Here is a 20,516-nt window from a genome sequence, read left to right as displayed (position 1 = left end):
ACTTAATTATGATTACAGGTATTCATAATGACGTAACCTATCCCAAGCTTCAAAATGAACTAGGCTTTATTCGCTTGGGAATATGACTCAAAATAACTTGTACGTTTCGTTAAATTTGATACGGCATGTAGAGTCAAGGGTGTAGAGGAATTAACGTTGGCTTATGGCACTGTATTAATTTTGAACCGTAGTAATTTTGTCGGTGACAGAACTAAGACACCGACTCATAATTCACTTTGTAACGCAAATGAAACTAGCGTTTAATTTACTGTTATAATTTAGTAAATTCCTTTACGGTCCAAAGTGCTACGCTTACTTCGTAGCCGCAACCGCGGAGACCCTTACTAGCGACGTAGCTTCGGGTTGGGGCTTCGCTTCAGCTCAGTAGCAATGATTTAGAACTTAGACTGTTTTTTCGGATGTTTAGGAGTTTTACTGTTTGTACTGATTTTTTATATTAAATAAACAAGAAATGAATTAAACAAACAGTTTACGAAATTGGGGATATACATGAAAATAGAAAAAAAAAAACAAAACACGTAGCATCACAGGCCGACTCGGTTCGCGGTCTACGTTACACTTTACATAAAAACACCGCGTTCAACGACAACGGGGCATCAACTTTCCCAGCGAAGACATAAGCGAAATTGAATTACACATATTGAAAAAGAAATGTGTAGCTCCTTGGTAGGCGTGGTTTGGTTTAAGACTCCTCCTACCCAGTGATCCGCGCATGAATCGCAGCGTCGTCGCAGGCGAGTCGCGCGCGTGAAGTCAGTGTGAAGTGAGCCGTGCGGCCGGTCTGTGTCGCGCGCCTTCGCAACTTCGCCACTCCACCGCGACGAGAGTAGTTCTCGCTTCTCCACTCCCGACGCGAATACACAAACTTTCGAGTGTTTGACTTGGGCGAAATTTAATATAACTTCGTCGGACGAGCTCGGGAAGTGAGATGAAGGAAAGTAATGAAAACAAATAAATATTTTGTTAATTAAAACACCAGTCTTAAAGTGTGAAACTTGTTGTGTGTTTGAAGAGGATGTAAATAGCAGATGGTGATGTTCAGAAACGATTACTGCAAAAGGTATATTACTCCTTCCGTCGGCTCCTTTATGATGATTTAAGCTTTTAATCAAATACCTACTGGAAAACAGGAAATCGAATGAGTATTACTATTGAAAGACTTACAGGCCTATTCGGATTTCGAGATAATCACAAGATCTTAAGACGTTTTAGAGATTAACTAGATCCACATTAGATATCGACTAGATGTGACTTGGATATCTAAGTCATAACTTGTCGAATTCGTTCAAGAGGACCTCCAGAATCGCGGAAACGTCAAATTTGCCATAACTATCTTACAAATATCTTTAAATTATCCGTATCGTAACTTGTTGAAGTCTAGTAGAAATCTAATTCATTTTCCGAATCGAGCCGTTACTCCTTTATCATACAGGTTCATAGAAGCATAGATCATAAAAACAACCTCAACACGTCTTACAATGAAATAATGCGGCAATAGAACTAGGAAAAGCAAACATATAGAGTAATATAGACATAAGAAAGTATTATTAACAAGATAAGAGCAAATGCGAAGGATTTACACAACACAGGCGTTAAATAACTATAAACTTATTACAATTATCTTCCCTCGTGTGAAGTGTGTAATAAATAAGTTCCTACCTGATTTTACTTAAGTTTTCGCGTATAATTTAAATATAAACTTCACGATTTTTCTAATACACTGAATTTTTTAAAGGAAACCATAAAAATCACCAAATTAAATGAAGCACCAACAAATTTTACCTAATGAAGTGTAAAACTAAAAGTGCTAACTACCTAAAAGAAATTGGAATACTTCAGGGCTACTTACCCTTAATAACGTTAACGCTCAGTAAAGACGGTTTTTTGAGTCCAATCCCTAAAAGGGTCAAAAGGAAAATACGTGAGGGCTGGGAAGGCCAAATCTAGTGTGCGTAAATTTACCAAAACGTAATACCCGGGCTTAGTTTACGTAGGTCAGATTTCTGTACCTAATGATTTAAATTATAATAGTTTGCCTTTGGGATAGGTACCTACTGGTACCGATCCTTTATATCTCCTTGGTAGTAACCAAGGAGAGATCCAAACAAGTAGGATTTGAACATTATTAATAATGTGCTATTATTTTAAAGAAATCGATTATAGTGTTATTCAGAACTTTTTTTATTAACAAAGAAAAATGAAATTCTATATTGTTACCCGACTGTCGAAGGAGGGATATGTTTTTATATATACCTAGGTTACGTTTTGATATCTCCGTTTCTTTCTTATCATTAAATCTATTGAGCTACATTTTTTCACGGTTAATAAAATATCATTTATCTTTCTACCAAAGACATATGTAACTTCGTATAAGACGAATAAAGTCTAAGGAAAAAACGTGCCTCGGAATTCAAGTAAAAGTCATTCTCGAATAGATGCCGCACACACCTTTAGCCTATCCTCGGCTAGATGGCGTGACGACACCGTTTCATATTTAACAATTTTAACACATAGATATCAGTGAATGAACATGGATAAAAATGATATAAAAATAATAAAATCATTTATCCATATATATACATTTTTTGATAATTTTAAACGTTTTCATTTTGAGTTTTAGTCGTGTGTCGATAGATGGCAGTAAATTTACAGTGACTACAAAATTTACAATGACAGGACCCCTCTATACTATCTATTCTTTTTGTTTCTACTAATGCTATTTGTAACCAACCCTGCACCGATATCGAATTATCGATTATGACTACTCGTATTTATAGCGACACCACTGCCTAACATCACCTACATTTCACTCTATCCCTTAATAGTACAAGGGGATATTATTTCCCACTTGGTCTATTCGTATAAAATCGATGTAATTATTTAAATGGCAACAATCAACAAAACTTACCATACAGTTTTAGACTCTTAGTAAATATTAGATTTATTTTACTGGCAGCATTGCTTGCTTAAACTTCATCTGTCAATAAACGTCAATGTCAAAGTCACAAGTGGTAAAAATATTGTAAAAACCGGTGTTTGTAGGCGATGTGTGTCCGGATTCATAGTAAAAGGATCAGGTAAGATAACTTTGGTTGCAGTTATGTAAAATTACGTACTTATACCGTCATTATAGCCAACTTTGCCTCCAGGGGAAACTTTGCCCAAAACGACAATTTTAAACAAATTCGTTATAATGTGGAAAAAATTAAAATAGTTATGGCTACCCTGCTATTTTTAGTAGAAAATAGGTTATATTTGTGACAAAATTATATACAAAACATGTGCACAACTTGACTTGGGAATTTTCAGCGAGTTGTCGCGAGTAGGGTATATTTCGGCTGGCAAAAAATTGTTGAAAAATGAATGCAAGTTGAATAAAATTGTCAACCCTTTGACAAATATTGCCGGGTTGCTGTTATAAAACATGAAGCATAGATTATGTCTATTGAGTTTTAATCTATAAAAGCCTAAAGACACAAAAGTTTTGGCAATGAGCAATGTAATCCGGTAATTTACAGACCTCTGGATGCCAACATTGCCCACCATGAAAAACTGCTTAGGGTTGTCACTTTTTACAAATTTACCCAACTTTGCAAGTAAAAGAAGGTTATGTTTGTACACTAAAGTTTATAAATATATAATGTATTCAATTTGTTTTATTATCCTTTATTTAGATGTTTTATCCCTATAACACAAGAAAAATACAGCAAAAATGATATTTTTAACCATTACACTATTGTAACAGATTTTCTCAAAAGTGACAACCCTAGCCTTTGTAAAATGCTTAGGTGAGTCTTGTATGGAAATGGCCAAAAACGGATAGGCAACATTGCCCACCAAATGTATTTAATTTTTTTTTACACTTATCGCTAAGTTATTAACAGGGAATGGTAGGATTGCCCAAAGCTTTGGGGTCGCCAAAAAAGTGGGTAAAAATACGATTTAAAAAAAAATCTTCTATTAAACTGATGTGTTTGATCACTATGGACGTGCTGAGCAAAAGTCATATTATAATTTTTTTGAGAAATTCATGCTTTTCAAAAAAACTGGCTCCAGTGGGAAAATAATTCCCGTTGTTTATTCATGATTTAATAAAACCAGGTTTCGAATTTCCCGTATGTGTTTTTAATAAAATATACAACACAATTTCATACTTTCACGCCATTTTAATAAAATAAATCATCTACTGATATTTTTTTCAAAGATTAGAACGAAATCATAACTTTTTAACGCATATTTTCTGTGAAATATTTGCAATGCCTTTGACGTTGACATTGACGTTTGTTGACAGCAAAAGATTGTGTTGCCAGGAAAATTAGTCTAATATGTATATTTACCAAAACCGTTAAACTGTATGGTAAGCTTTATTAAGTGTTGCCATTAAAAAAAAACTACTTTGTACTAACTTGTACTGTTAGTATGAAATTAATTTTATACTAACAGACGAAGTAGGTTATAATATCTCCTTGTACTAATAAGACATAGTTACTTTACCTACCAATAGTAAAAAGATTCTACGAAAGTTAAAATTTCGTTTCTACATTTATTACTATCATTTTCCTTTTTTTATGAATGTTTCCGTTTTATTTTTAACTCCATAAAATATAATGAAAAATAAGAAAAACACGACAAAAAATATTCAAGTTTTACAAAATGTACTTACGTCATCGAACAAGGGGAAATAATTTCCCACCAGCAATCACCCCATTCCACTTATCCCCTCCACTTTTTACATATTTTTTCTGAATCTATATGCCAAACTTACCTATAAATCGACCCCAGTTTCTTATTTGCAGAAAATTGATGCGCTGTCCTATTAAGGGTTAATAGCCGCACTGCTGTTTTGTACTGTTTGAAGGTGTAATGGTAGTGATTTGCAAATTTTTAGAGTCCCATACTATTTTTAATTTTATTAGGCTAATTTAGTGTGCCGCTGTGCGGGGTAAAGGCCTCCCTTCGTTTTGTCGGTATCGTCTTGGGTCGTTCCATACGTTTTTCGTCAAGTTCTTAAATTAGTCCTATTCTGCTTTCGTCACTCATGCTACATTCGTCACAATCGTCGGTGGCTTTCAATGTAGAATGAGTGACGAAAGCAGAATAGGACTAATTTAAGAACTTGACGAAAAACGAATGGGACGACCCAAGGCGATACCGTTTTGTCCACTCGAACCTGTTGTTTGTATTTTCCCACCATTCCGGGTAAAATGCAATCAAGTCGTCCCACTATCGCCTTTTCGGTCTGGCTGCACCCGGTACCATAAAATTTATTTGGTGTCAAAATAAAACTTAACCTACAAATACATCTTATTCTAATACTTTCTAACACCAAAATAGATGCCACTCAACATATGCCGATATACCGAACACAGCATATTTTTGTTTCGCGATTTTAGGGTTTGGCTTCATAGTAAAACTTGTTCATTATGATATGTCCTACATATTCACCCCTCAGAGTATGATCTTGATCTGACATAAAAAATCAACCTGTAAGTATAGATAACTACAAATTATTAACTAAAAGCCTAGTCATGTTTTTAATAAACCATAACAATGTTGATGTTAGTAATGTTATTACAGTATACTTTCATCAAATAAAAACTCCATTAAGTGCATTATTTTGGAACGTGCGGCAGTTATCATAATAATATTAATTTGTATAAAACACTCTATACAAAAGTCAATAGAATTTTCTCTAAGTTGTTCATTAACTTAAAAGCTTCTTGAAAGCTTAACAAGAAGCCTCGTCAGTTTTAGAAAACGCGGACCAACATAATTTAATATTCAATTCATTCCTGTACGAATTCCTATGTAACAGATGATTTTTCAAAGCTCCGAGAGAAAACAAAATCGTTAAAAGCTGTTTTAAAATCGAAATCAAGCTCATCGATATATACGACTTGCTACTAATTGTAAATTAAATGGTATTTAGACAATAATAGGTATTGTGTAAAGTAGAAGATTGTGTACTTCTTATACTAATTGGTAGGTAAGATACTCACAGGAGGTTTTCAAATAGGTAATATGCTCGTACGGAGAGACGCATGACATATCGGTTAAACTAAAACATCAGCTATTTATTAATTATTTCCAATTTCGTACCGTAAAATAACTGGAGTAATTAACATTAACAAATTAAGTGCCCCTAATCGAGTTTAAACTGTCGTGAGTCATACTAACTTAATCCAAAATTATACGGTATAAATATAAATAAATAAATATCAGGAGACATCATACACAGATCAATCTAGCCCCAAACTAAGCAAAGCTTGTACTATGGCTGCTAGGCGACGATACACAATATACGTATTAAGATAAATACATAGAAATAGACCCATGACTCAGGAACAAATATTTGTGTTCATCACACAAATAAATGAACGTACCGGGGTTCGAACCCAGGACCATCGGCTTCACAGGCAGGGTCTAGTGGCCAGACCGGTCGTCATGGTCGTATGTCGCGCGAGTGACTAAAGTTACGTGAATTAAACCGTATTTTTTGGTTTAACAAATGTCCCTAGTTCAAATCGAAGTATGTCTGAAAGTTTGCAGCACCATGCATGTTCACGTAAATTCCAGGTGATGATGATGATGAGTTACAAAGAGATGAAAGGTAAAGTTTTGTTTACCTATAGGGACCGTGCGCGTTGGAGGGTCTGCCATCTTGTGGCCTGAATCGGAAACATATGTGCACATGTACATTGCCAAAGCAAGTGCTACCATCTATCGTTCTCGTAGGTACGTTTCCTTGTGAATAGTAGGTTCTGCCGTCTTGTGGGTTACATCGGAAGCATAATTGTCACATTTACGCCTCGGGCCAAAAATCTGACGGCTCCTATGCTGCCCCCTATAGTTCATGCACGCCCCCTATAATACCATAGTGTTAGATCGTGATATCAACTGAACTGATGTTGGTGAGCACGATTCGTAATTAGGCTGCAAGTAACGAATTCCGTTTACAAGCCAAAGACCCGTGACATACGGACAGCTAGACGGACAGCAGAGTGACGGCAATGGGCTTTCATTTCACCCTTTGAGTAACTACCGAACCCTAAAAATGAATTCGGAGATAAGACCTTATAATGTAATAAAGTTCTAGAATTATTTAAGGACACAGGGCCACTTGCACCATCGGTTTCCGTTAACCGGTAATTAACCAGTTAAACCTGGCGGCTTAGCACGGTCGCGTTTTTATCCCTTGTCACCATGCCTGTCACGTTCTAACAAGTATGGAAGTGCGAAAGGGACGCGCATAGTGATAGTCGATAAAAATGGAACCGTGCTGAGCCCGCTGGAGTTACCATATATCAAGTACAAATTGACACTGGGTTAACGGTTTAACCGCTTAACACTGGGTCAGTGGGATAGTGCAAGTGGCGCTTATGCACTTAATTTAAACAGAAAACGGGACATAATCTAATTATGAGTGGAAATAATATTACTTTAAATGTAGGTATTACTTGTAAACTTGCGAAATAAAAAAGTTTGTTTTACTTTCCATACAAACGTTCGTCATAATGACACATTAGATAGGGTAGATGCCCCGGTTGTGGCCACTGGCCCGGGTTTGGCCATTTAAGTATTGTCTAAACTTAATATAAAATACATTTTTCTCTATATAACATTACAATCTCAATTCGTTATATTAAAAACAAAAAAATATATATTATAGTTTTCTATCTATTTATTCAAATTTCATCTGGCCAAAAAGGGTACTAAGGTGGCCAAAACCGGTACCTATTTTGTATTTTTCTTTGGATTTTGTAGTATTTTGTAGTTTTGTAGTTTGTATTTTGTATTTGTATTCATCAGTAAATGGCCGGAAAAAGCACAAAACGGAAGTTGTGAGATCAAGGGGAGAGGCCTATGCCCAGCAGTGGGACGCCTCAATAGCATATTCACGCTGCTCTGCCTGCCAGCTATCCGTTGTCACTAATCAATACGCAACATTTACGTAACTAAACTCCCACTAAGGTAAACGTACTGGTGCTCGACGCGGTCCCAGTACATGTCATCTTGAAACTTATAAGTCATTGCCAATAGAGGTGACAGCAAGGTGTCATCTATTGGGCATTAGCATGTCGAGCACTAGTACGTTTACCTTACGCGTTCGAAAATTATTTGAATTTGAAACCGGATATCCGCGAACCTGTATTTATACTCGTAGTATAAAGACTGGGTGTCCCGTTTCGTGGCAATAAGTATCTTAACAAAGAAACCCAGACCAGGAAACCCCTTAATAATTAATTATATGCATTCCAAACTTCACGTTGCAAATAAATACCTAATAATTGTCAAAGTTTCTAAATAGAAAATGGCTTGTTCGTTAACAAGATAATTAAGTAAAGTTACTACCAAAGTAAAACTTTTTCACTTACTGCTCCCCTTAAACTCATGTTCTTTAAAGGAAATCTTTTACAAATTAATAGGCTGACTGACCTACCGAGCATTTGTAATATACGCTCGATGTTCATTCATTCATTCATTCATTATTTATTCATAAAACATAATATTTTACATGTCAAATAAGGTACATAAACAATTTATACACTAGGTCTTAGGTAGGTATGTATTTAACAGGTACATAGATTACTAATTTATTTATGCATGAATTGTATTAATTTCTGAGTAGGTTTGGAAAAACAGTTCATAACTTAAATTTAAATATTTGGGTCACTGCACGCCTCGACAAATTCGTCAATGGTATAGCATGCGAGGTTTGTTAGTAATGTTTTTAGGCGATTTGCAAAAACAACATCGCTTTGTACTAATTTCATCTCCACAGGTAGTGAGTTATATAATCTTGCACCCGTGACACCGAGCGACCCTCGAGTTTTTGCGAATCTGCAACGCGGCACAAGCAAAACATTACTTCGACGGGTACTGGAATGTGTGGTATATGTGTTCAGGTTTGCTCTCACATATTTGCAGGCGTTCAGTATATATGCGCTGGGCAGGGTGATAATTTTCGACTCCCTAAAAAGATCCTTAGCGGGATAGTCGTATGCCTTTCTCATTATAATTCGAACAGCTCGTTTCTGCATCCTAAAAGCCCTGTCTCGATCGGCCGCGGTGGCCCACAAATCGACACCTTGGCAGGCATGGAAATATCCATAGTATGCCTTTTTAACATTTTTGAACGACAAACTCGGTGCAAGTCTCGAGAGCACATACCATGCTGGCGATAACTTTTCGCATAAGAGGTCAATGTGATGGGACCATGTTAGTCCGGAATCGATAGTGAAGCCTAAATATTTTGCCCTGTCAACTTGAGGTACCCTGGTGTTGTTTAGCATGATGTCAAACTGATTGTTGTTGTGGTGCCTAAGTTGAAAATGCATTATGTTGGTTTTTTCTATGTTTAACATCATACCATTTGCGGTAAACCACTGGGATATCTGGTACATAGACTTATTTACCTTCGATTTCAAAATTTCAAAGTTATCGGCGCTCACTAGTAGGCACGTGTCACCCGCAAATGTCACGAATTCAATATCCGAACAGGCGGTCGAGACGTCGTTTACCAGAACTAAAAACAGGCAATTACCCATTGACGAACCTTGGAGGACAGCAGAATCGCCTATCAGTTCCAGGTTACTCTTTGACGTTAAGACATGCGTACTCTGCTTTCTGCTTTTTTAAAACGAACCTATAGTGTGTAAGAAAGATCCATTTACGCCGTTTAGAGATAACAGGTATTAAGGATATTGGCCGGTAACTTTTTTCCTGTTCCATCTCCCCTTTACCTTTGTAAATAGGTTGGATTTTTATTAATTTCAAAGCGTCAGGGTATATACCGTTTTGTACACATTCATTAAATAGGACTAGAAGGATCGATATGACTACTGGTGGTAGATAGTCAAGCAGACGAGTGGACATGTCGTTTATGTCTTTAGATGTTTTCCTTTTGATTTTTTTAACGCTATAATAATGTCATTTAGGGAGTAGGGTTCAAATTTAAATGTCGGTATCGGTGAGGGCAAGTACTTATCAAAATATGCGAGTGCAGTGCGAGCGCACGGTTTAACGTTGTTTGTGTTTGTGTGTGTATAATACCGGTTCAGCCGGCGGGCAGCGTTAGCGGCCCGCGAGTCTACGCACTCACCAGCTGACTTTGAGATAAAAACGTTTATCGCACTGTTTTTGTTATTACTTTTTTTGCAAGTCTCTGATGCTATCACATGCCATATGCTGCGACACATATTGGCACCTGCATTTGAAATTTGTTTATTTAGGTAGTTGCTACGTGAGTCTCTTAAAGTAGTCCAATATAGTGTTTCGTTTATTGATAAGCTCGAACGTGACTCGGTGTCACGGGGGTCACGTGATATTTTGTGTTTGAGTTTACGGATACTATAACTTGCTATAACGTAATTGTCGAATCGTGTCGGTAACCCAAACACATGTGTTATTTTTTAACATCGTTTTCCTAAGCGGGAAACATATATCAAAGTAGTGTTTTAATACATTCATTACTAGTTCAATTTTTTTGCCAGGACATATACATTTATCATAAATGTGATTCCAGTTGTATAGCTCAAGATTTTGTACAAAGTTAGATATGGTAGTATTCGTAAAGTTTCTCTTCAAAATATGATTGTTAGATACTCCCTGTTTTATTATTTTTAGAGTTACGTTAATACTCAAGTGGTCAGATAGGTTAAGTTCATCACAAAAAACATTTAGGATATTTAGATGTCAATATATTTGTAAATGCGTGATCGATACATGTGCTAGACAGGTTATTTATTCTGGTCGGTATTTTTATTAATTGTCTAAATCCAAATTGTGTAATGGTATCATTAAGATTTTTATTAAGATTACATTTTGTCATTAAATCGATATTTATGTCACCAATTAGCAATATATTATAATTTTGAATTACATGCATACTCAATAATTCAATTATTTTAGATAAATAAAGCTGTACATCACCGTTTGGGGGTCTGTATATGCACACTACAATTAGATCTGCACCGATGCACTCGATGGCACATACTTCAAAGTTCATTTCTACGGATAGCTCAGAAATTTCCTACCTCTCCATTGTTACCAGGTCAGATTTGGCGTAGATGCAGGCACCGCCTCCTTGACGCGATTTCCTGCAGTACTGGGCACGTAGACTGTAGTTAAGGATGTTTACCGATGATATCTGGTTGTCCTCTAGCCAGTGCTCAGTCAGGCATAGTACGTCTACAGCTAGATTGCGTAATTGGAGTTCGCACTCAAGTCTGTGGGTTTTGTGCTGGAGACGGTTTATGTTTTGGTGCATCACACTTATTTGCGTGGTTTGAAGGTTTGTTGTCTTATCAGGCACTTTGTTCCCTGGGGGCCTTGTTTGCCCTGGGTCGGAGAAAGGGCTGCCATTTGGATATTCTGGTGTTTAGTGGCCATACAGATGATTCACGGAACTTGTCAAATACTGGTGTGGGGATACCGATTTTAAATGATTTGTACGACTCGTGCTTAGAAGTTATTTGTTCAACGCTATATTCGTATTCATCGGAGATGGATTTTAGGTGATGTATTAATTTTTCTGGGGTTGTATCTTTTTCGGGGGGTGAAGTTGCTCGCGTCCGTGGGAATTACCTTCCACTACCCCACACGTGCCCCCCGGGTGGTGCTAAACGAGTAACAACGCCGAGCATCGGGCGGCGGCAAATAACCCGACACCCTGAATTAAAGGGCGGCAACAGAGGCCGTGAGGATTAAATAACCTCTAAAAGACTGAGACGGAAAGGAATGGGACACTACCGTTACTGATTTATCCCAAGAAAATTACCATGCATAGCAACACTACACGGAATGGTTTGTCGGGCCACCCGGCTGACACCCGGCGCCAGGGCGGGTCCGGGCCCCCTGGTGTGAAATTGGCGACCGGCTACAAAACAGCGCATCGACAGGCTGTTGGTAGAAAATGGGCTACTGTCGATCAGATGCCACCAATAAAACGTAGACAAACCATGAAGGAGGTCTTGAAAATAGCTACCTGGAACGTCAGAGGCCTTCTAAAAGCCGGCAAAATTGAAATCATAGAGCGAGAGATGGAGAGGTACGGAATCGATATCCTGGGATTCAGCGAGACGCATATAAGGGAAAGTGGCCATTTCACATCTCCAACTGGCAACTTCCAGATAAATTCCGGTACACCGGATAACGTTTTTAGCGGAGTCGGCTTTTTAATATCCAAGAAGTTGTCGGAAAAAGTGATGGGATATGACACGGTTAGCGATCGAGTTGTGAAGCTCAGGATTTCAGCACATCCATGTCCAATCAACCTCATACAGGTGTATGCGCCAACACTGGAGTCATCAGTCGAAGATATAACGGCTTTCTATGCAACCCTTAGAGACGTGTATCAAAGAACACCAAACAAAGAAGTGACGGTTGTGTTGGGTGACTTCAATGCCAAGGTCGGCACGACTACACTCGATGACGATCTTAGGGACGTCGTAGGAAAATTTGGTCTAGGAGTGAGGAACGAGCGGGGACAAAGACTGCTAGACTTCTGCGCGGAGCAAGGAACCACCATAATGAACACATGGTTTCAACAGCACCCACGGAGGCTGTGGACTTGGCGCTCCCCCAATGGGAAGTATAAGAACCAGATAGACTTTGTTCTCATAGGGAAGCGATGGCGCTCTTCTATCTTAAACACAAAGACGAGACCAGGGGCAGACTGTGGCAGTGACCACCAACTTCTGGCAGTCACACTTAGAGTGCGGCTGAAGGCACCCAAGAGCAACACCATCAGGGCAACGGTGACGCTTTCTGAGTCGCAACTAGCAGCATTTAAAGAGCAAGTAAAGACCCCGCTCAAAGACATCGAAATAGACGATTTTGAGTCAGCCAACGCAACTTGGGAGAAGCTGAAGGTGACACTCACTACAACAGTTCAACGAGTACGGCAAGACCGGAGTGAAAATCGCCCTAAGGCAGAATGGATGAGTGATGAAGCCTGGTCTGCTGTTCTGGAGAGGAAAGCCCTTAAAGAGAGTGGCATAACCACGGAGGAGCGGCGGCAACGTTACTCAAAGTTGCATAGCAAGGTGCAGAGCCTGTGCAGAAGAGACAGAAGTGCCTATTTGGATACAGTATGCCAGGAGTTAGAGAAAAACGCCCAAAAAGCTCACACTCGAGATATGTTTCAAAAAGTGAAATTTCTTGCAAGAGAATTTAAACCTAAGAGTTGGACAGTAGAAGATGAAAAGGGAGCGCCTATTGTTGACAAGCTATTAGTACTAGAGCGATGGAGATCGTACTGTCAGAGTCTTTATAGGAGTAACGCATCCGAAGAAGGTGACGAGAGAATGGACTATAATACTAAAGAACCAGACATTCTCCTTCGGGAAGTGGAACTTGCTATCGGGAAACTAAAACAGAAGGCACCTGGCAGTGACGGAATAACAGCACAAATACTAAAACAATTAGGAAACGCCGGTACTAAACTGATCCATACCATATGCCTCAAGGTTTGGCGTACGGGCCAGTGGCCAGAAGACTGGATGGAGTCGATCGTAGTACCACTGCATAAAAAAGGATCATCACGCAAATGCGAGAACTATAGGACTATCTCGATGATATCACATGCGAGCAAAATTCTTCTCTATATTATTAAAGAGAGACTAGCCTACTACAGTGACAAAGTGATTTCCAGGGAACAAGCCGGTTTTGTTAAAAACAGAGGGACGCGTGAGCAAATATTTAACTTGAGACAGTTAATAGAAAAAAGTCGGGAATTCAACATACCGTTAGCACTATGTTTTATAGACTACGCAAAAGCGTTCGACTGTATTAACTGGAGTCATATGCTGCGAGTCATGGATGAGATGGGCATACCCGAGCACCTAAGGTTTCTGATTCAAAACTTATACCTAGATGGACAGTCGAAAGTAAGGCTAGATAACACCGTCTCAGGCAATTTTAAGCCAGAACGTGGAGTCCGCCAGGGCTGTATACTCTCCCCTGTACTTTTTAATCTGGTTGGAGAACACATTATGCGTAGAGTGCTGGAAAACTGGAATGGCGGTGTAAAGATAGGAGGAAATCGCATAAATAATCTACGCTTCGCCGACGATACGACTCTGGTGGGATCGAACGAGGAGGAGTTAGCGGAAATGTTGATTACCCTGGAAACAGTCAGCTTGGAGTACGGCTTGAGAATCAATAGAGGCAAGACCAAGCTGATGTTCGTAGACAGGAACAACACTGCGCCACGTACGTACGAACTCCAAGATCTGGATACTGTGGACGATTTCATATACCTGGGCTCTCTAACACGATCCAATGGCGACTGCGACAAAGAGGTGGTGCGCAGAGGTCAGATGGCAAAAGCCGCGGTAAAAAGATTGGAGAAGATATGGAAGAACCGCGGAATACGCGTGAAAACAAAAGTGAAATTAATGCGGACCCTAATCTTCTCCATCTTTCTATATGCGTCAGAAACGTGGACCCTGAAGGCAAGAACAAAAGAAATTGATGCGTTCGAAATGTGGTGTTGGCGGAAAATGCTGGGGATCAAGTGGACGGACCGCCGCACAAACGAATCAATCCTTAGCCAGCTGAAAATTCGAACACGACTCTCCACTATTTGCACACAGCGCATACTTCGATTCTTCGGACACGTGGCTAGACGCGAAGATAGTCTAGAGGTATTGAGGCCTACCCGGTGGATAGACACAGTAAAGGCATATGCAGGACCCAAGGCCCAGACCTGCCTGCAAATGGCGCAGGATAGGAGTGCCTGGAAGAAAGTGGTATTAAGCGTTGGTAATCACGACCCTCAGCAATGAGGATACGACTGGAAAGAAGAAGAATCTTTTTCGAAGTAGCAGCCGTGGAGAAATTTGAAGGCTTCGACTCCGTGTAGGGTCGTGTTGGTGGCGGAACCCTTTATGATATGACTAGTTTTATTGCTACGGCGCCGATGGTGACGACTTTGGACAGTTTCCCAGACATTTTTGTCGGACAGACTCATATCATTCTCAGTACTTCCATCACAGTGATCGTTATTTGTTTCAGGTCCATCGCTATTTGTTTGTTGTTGTTGGGTGATAATTTGCGTGATCACATCGTTTGTTGTAGTTTTTGTGCAGTCTTTTGTAGTCGTTAACGAAGATGTCGGTAAATTGGGACATATTCTTTTCAAATTTATTTAGTCAATTTTTTATTTAAAATGTGATAATTACCAATTATTATAAGGATTTGTGTAAGTAATGTTTTATTAACTTGGCATACAAAACCGAAAAACTTAGGTATCTCTCATAGCATTTTAATTAAAAGCATGTTTTTTACTGGAATTGTGAATTGCAACTGTTGTAGTCCTAGGAAAAACTGAACCACAAACAATAATTATCGAACCGGAATTCTACCAGCAGCATTCGCGCATTGTGTGGGGCAGTGCGAAACAAATCAAATTCTATATTAATTGACATGTGTGTTGCGAAAAATGCACGCGTACCGGTCAGACCGCGCCTTTGGTCGTTTTTTGTTAGCTAATTTTGATGAATTTCTTAAAGAACATAAGTAGGTATTTTGTAGTAGGTAGAGAATAAAATAGTAAATACGCAATGGATTATTATGAAACCCCTGTACTGATTTAAATCCGGACTCAATTAATACGAAATAGGGCTTACTCGTAATTGACGTATACAAGTGTCCTTCTGGCCTATTTGCTAAGTATTTAATTCGTTGTCGTCGTCAGCGTCACAAACAAGCATACTCCTTGCTTGAACATATGCGGTTACCGTAGAGTATGGACTACTGTAACCTAAAACTCCAGTGGTGTCACTTGCGCGTTTCAGGTCCTTAAAATAAAATCGAATTTCTAAAACTACCGTCCTTATTGAAGTTAAAGTTTTTTTTTCTTTTACTACAGTTCCTAGTGCAATGCGGACTAACACAGGAAACTTTCATCAGAGTTGCCGTCGTAGCTCAACCCTTATCTCCTTACACAATAATGTTTAGCACTCCCACCTCACTGGCCGGACGTAATAAAAATCAATTACACCTCGGCGAGGTGATAAACTTACTTTTAATTCGACTCTTATCTTAATAGTGCGAAGAATACCGTTAAGTGGATTTCGAGTCGCGAGTGAGGCTATATTTCCTGAACAGTGAGTAATTTAAAGACGGCAACCACTGATATCTGCGGACGCATCCATTACGTCCCACTAGCGGGGAGGGGGAAGGTATAAATTATATAGCGGAACACTTACTCGCTTAAAATTTTGTACTCAACTGCTCAAATAGATGACTATTTGAGCAGTTGAGTACAGTATTTTAAGATTTTATCTAACTGTAAAGGAAGCGCAGGGGGGTCGTTGTTCAAATTATTAATGGATTAGGAATGTTTTGAAATGTTGGTTAGCAATATGTTTTTGTAGGTATAGGCTATTTGAGCGACAGTAGTAACTGCAAGGCAGCTGTAAAGCACAAAAGTTATATGATATTTAATAATTAATTGATTACCTACACAGTATGAGAATTAATGTTTATGAAAGGAAATGTTTTGCCAAGTCCAACGGGATTATCGCTGTTACATACATAAGTAACTTATTACCCCTGTTATATTTAGTTATACTTACTTCCTGTATACAGGAATATCTAAATTTGAAATATCAGACCAAGACTGGATGTCACAAGAGGTGTCCGTTTTAAGCTTTTCTCGCTAAAAAATAAATTCGCAGCGTCAGTCACTGTCCGTTGGAAATCAATAGCCAATATGCGCTATCATTCCGCCATCTAGAGCTTCCTGGCTTATACCAATAGGGTTATGTTTTGGTTGGGTTTTCGCCGTGTTGTGTGACGGGACAGTTTTTGCATCACACACCCCTATTCATTAGGCCCTCTCTAGTGTCCGTGCCCGCATTAATTATAGCCTAACAAACGCCATACGAATATTCCGAATTTAAAAGCGCTGCAATACGTGAACGAGTCAGATTTCCTTAGTGTCCTCGCTTTTTGTAGCCTATTTTTATGTACGAGTAGTGTAGTTGTAAAATAACGCTAACGAATTATTTATGCAGGCACTTGAAATGATGGAAATAATTGAAATATACTTAGGTTAATAGTATTAAACACTGTCGTTTTTACGAAGTACTTCATATTTTCATGTCAGTCATGTCGAAATTGAACGCAGACAGTAATTGAATTCTTACAAGATTACGTTTTCAAAATACTGTCATATGTCTGGATGTCGATAGAAAACCAATACAATTCCCAGTAAATAATAAATAAATATGGCAGTCGCTTTTTTAAAAAGCTAGTGCCTGCCGCTAATTCTTAGCTAAAGTTTCCAAAAGTAGGTCCCGGGCTCCTGTAGGCTTCATCCGGAATAGCGCTTTAGTCTGAGTTCCTGGTCTTGGAACAGTAGGTAATCAGTACTAAAGTTAAAAAATTAACTTTAATACTGATTGTTTGTTAAAATTGTCTTCTCTACTTCTAACATGCACCAAATTTTCGATGCACTTCTGTTCTAATACTGGGTTGCTGCCACATTTCCGATATTTAGCATCAGTGGTTGCGTAATTTATTGTGATTAACAATTGAACAGTCATCCATCAGTAACAATAGGTAATTATTCTGACCGCGCAATTAACAGACTACATAGGCAGTTTTAAATTAATTACTACGACCCCTGCAATCAAGTAGTGTACTAAACATGTCAGTGTGATTACTTAATATGCGTCACGGAATTATAATGAAAAAGTATTGTTCACTCAACTCAAAATCCAAAAATGAATATTCATGGGCCGACAATTGCACTTCGAGATTAAAACTTTATTTATCTCTAGTCGTCTCTCATGGTACAATTCTAAATCACTTGTTGCTGGATTAAGTTGATATCTAAAACCGTCAATAGTTAGAAAGTTAGCTAATAATGTAAACTTTCTTGGTACCGCTTTAATGAAGGTTTGGAAAGTATTATTTTGATGGTATAAGATTGTAAAGGTGACGGTGAAAGGTGAACATTTGATGGTGATAATCTTATAATATTAGATAAGAACGCTGAATAACAGAACATACATCAATATTTAATAAAATTACACAAACGGGTCTACCGCGATATAATTTCAATGTTTTTACCTTAAATTCCGACCCGTAGACCCGTTTGTGTAATTAAATATGTGTAGAAAACGCGAGAGTTTAAAGTGTTATACTTACTTACATCAATTTTCAATTATTTTGAATTGCCTTGACTATTTTTTAATTACTATACAAAAAATCTTTAATCTGCATCTTTTTTTGTTGAACAGGCATATAATTCAGTTACATATCATGTATGAAAAATCCTTCTTTGATTAGGATTATGCCAAATAGAAAGCTACTACCCCAATCCAGTCGCAGTCAGAAATCAGTTTATTGGTCAACGCAGGGTCCGGACCATGCGGTGCCTACGCCCTGATTACGCGTTTATAATTGCCGTCACATCACAAACGAGTCCGGAATCACCGAATTGCCAAATCGTCGATACGAAAATGTTTTCAGTTGATCGTTCATTAATTTGTGTGTATTGTGTTAATCAGACCATTTGTCTGGTAAAATGGAGTTCCGCTGATTTGTATCGGAGTTTAGCATTCGAATTTTGGGTATAATTAAAGGAATTGGCAATTAGCGAGCAAGTACGATGCGCGGTAACGGCCGATTTTAATCGAAATTTGCATCTTGTGAAGCAGATTTATTTGCGTACCAAGGTACGCCAAGGCATTAGATCTAAGCTTGGCACTTTGTAATTAAAACTAGGTCGAATATGTGGAGATATTTGACCAGTTTTTCTCCCTATGAGTAAGTTACTATTTTGGAAAGTATAACATGGAAAAACTATATTAACAACTACTTTCATGTAAGTATCTTCTTCTTCAGTCGGTCCCTCAATACTGAGGATCGTGACATCATATCCTTCTGTTGAAGACACAGAACACCGCCTCTAGAAACCTAATATTGGCCATTTTGTTCCCGACGCAAATCACCAAACTGTGAGGTGCGGGAGGGGTGCTCACGGCGTTGCGATTGGTCGTTTCAAACATGGCGCGCTGACACGTGCAAGCGTAGGGATGGGACATGTTCATTACAGGTAGTGGGTACTGCTACCAGTGATACCGAAATTTATTGTGGTAAAATTGTTACCAATTTAGTATACTTAGAGTAAACTTACTTAATAATTATATTGATTAATTTAATATTTCATTAAGTAATTTAACAATGTACCTGAAATTTTTACTTTACATATTAGGCATTTCTGTTTAAAGTACCCAGAACATGAATTTTAAAGTTTAGAATTTTTATATTATTTCCACTCAGAATCGCAATCTCTTTCGATAAGAGAAAAAAGTGTCGCCAAAATCTCATACAATTATTTTCTTTTGTCCGTTTTATTAATGTCATAGAAGGTTGTATTGAAAACATATTCAAATGGACCAATAACATACGAGGGCTGCCTTTTAAGTTCTGTCGTTTGGTAAAACTAAAGACAATATATATAAGTGTTAATTGGTATTTATTGTTTTTCAAAGTAATCACCGTGATACGTAATACACTTTTTCATTCGATCGAACCAGTTTTCGAAACACTTATTAAAGTCCGAAGTCGGGGTCTCCAAAATGGCCGTTTTGTATGCCTCAACCGCTTCTTCAGGCGTTCGGTACCGTTGACCACGAAGTCGTTGCTTAATTTTTGGAAAAGTGAAGAAGTCATTGGGGCTTAAAGGATGACTCACGTTAGACCGGGCCGTATCCGGGCCGGACCTTCCGGGGCTTACTTTTCTATGACATGACAGGTGATCACGTGATGCTTTCCATAGAGAACGATGCACCGGAATATCCGGCCCGGACACGGCCCGGTCTAACGTGAGTCATCCTTAAGTCTGGACTGTACGGCGGGTGTTACAGATTTTCGACGTTTTGCTCTTTTAAAAACTCAATTGTCTGCCTAGCGGTGTGCGAGCTCGCATTATCGTGGTGCAGTACTATACGACGTCGGGGGTTGTTTTTTCGGAACTCGCTGATAACTTCTGGTAAACAAACATTGGTATACCAGTCAGCATTGACCGTTTTACGATCCTCTAGCACGGTGGTGGCAACGTGGCCACTTTTCGCTACAAACGTGGCGACCATTTTTTTCGAAGTGCTCCGTGAGCGTATTACTTTGGTCGGTTTTGGCTCATCTTGGAATACCCAAACAGTCGACTGCTGTTTAGAATCCGGATCGTAGGCATATATCCAAGACTCGTCACCACTGATAATGTCGTAAACGTGTTTAGAGTTTCCTCGGTTGTATTTTCGTAGAGTTTTGCGACACCATCTAACGCGAGCCGTTTTTTGGTCTTCACTAAGTAAATGTGGTATCCAGCGTGAGATCAATTTTTTTACGCCTAAGTGGTCATGCAAATTATTTTGAACACTGGTCCCTGAAATACCCAATGAAGCTTCTATCTCACGGTATGTCGCATGGCGATCTTCGACGATCAGTTGCCGTACAGCATCAATGTTCTCCTGAGT

At 38.7% G+C, this 20,516-nt stretch overlaps 1 protein-coding gene across 1 annotated transcript in view; it reads left to right on the top strand.

The window, feature by feature from the left end:
- The first annotated feature begins 534 nt into the window (after positions 1 to 534).
- LOC134789984 (lachesin) overlaps positions 535 to 20,516 on the top strand; it is a 115,968-nt gene continuing 95,986 nt past the window's right edge. Inside the window, exon 1 of the mRNA XM_063760723.1 lies at positions 535 to 1,081. The gene's annotated coding sequence lies outside the window, so the exon portion shown is untranslated. The remainder of the gene's footprint in view (positions 1,082 to 20,516) is intronic.

Source organism: Cydia splendana, chromosome 4, assembly GCF_910591565.1.
Source record: "Cydia splendana chromosome 4, ilCydSple1.2, whole genome shotgun sequence".
Taxonomy (NCBI): domain Eukaryota; kingdom Metazoa; phylum Arthropoda; class Insecta; order Lepidoptera; family Tortricidae; genus Cydia; species Cydia splendana.
This window is presented reverse-complemented; position numbering and strand designations above follow the sequence as displayed.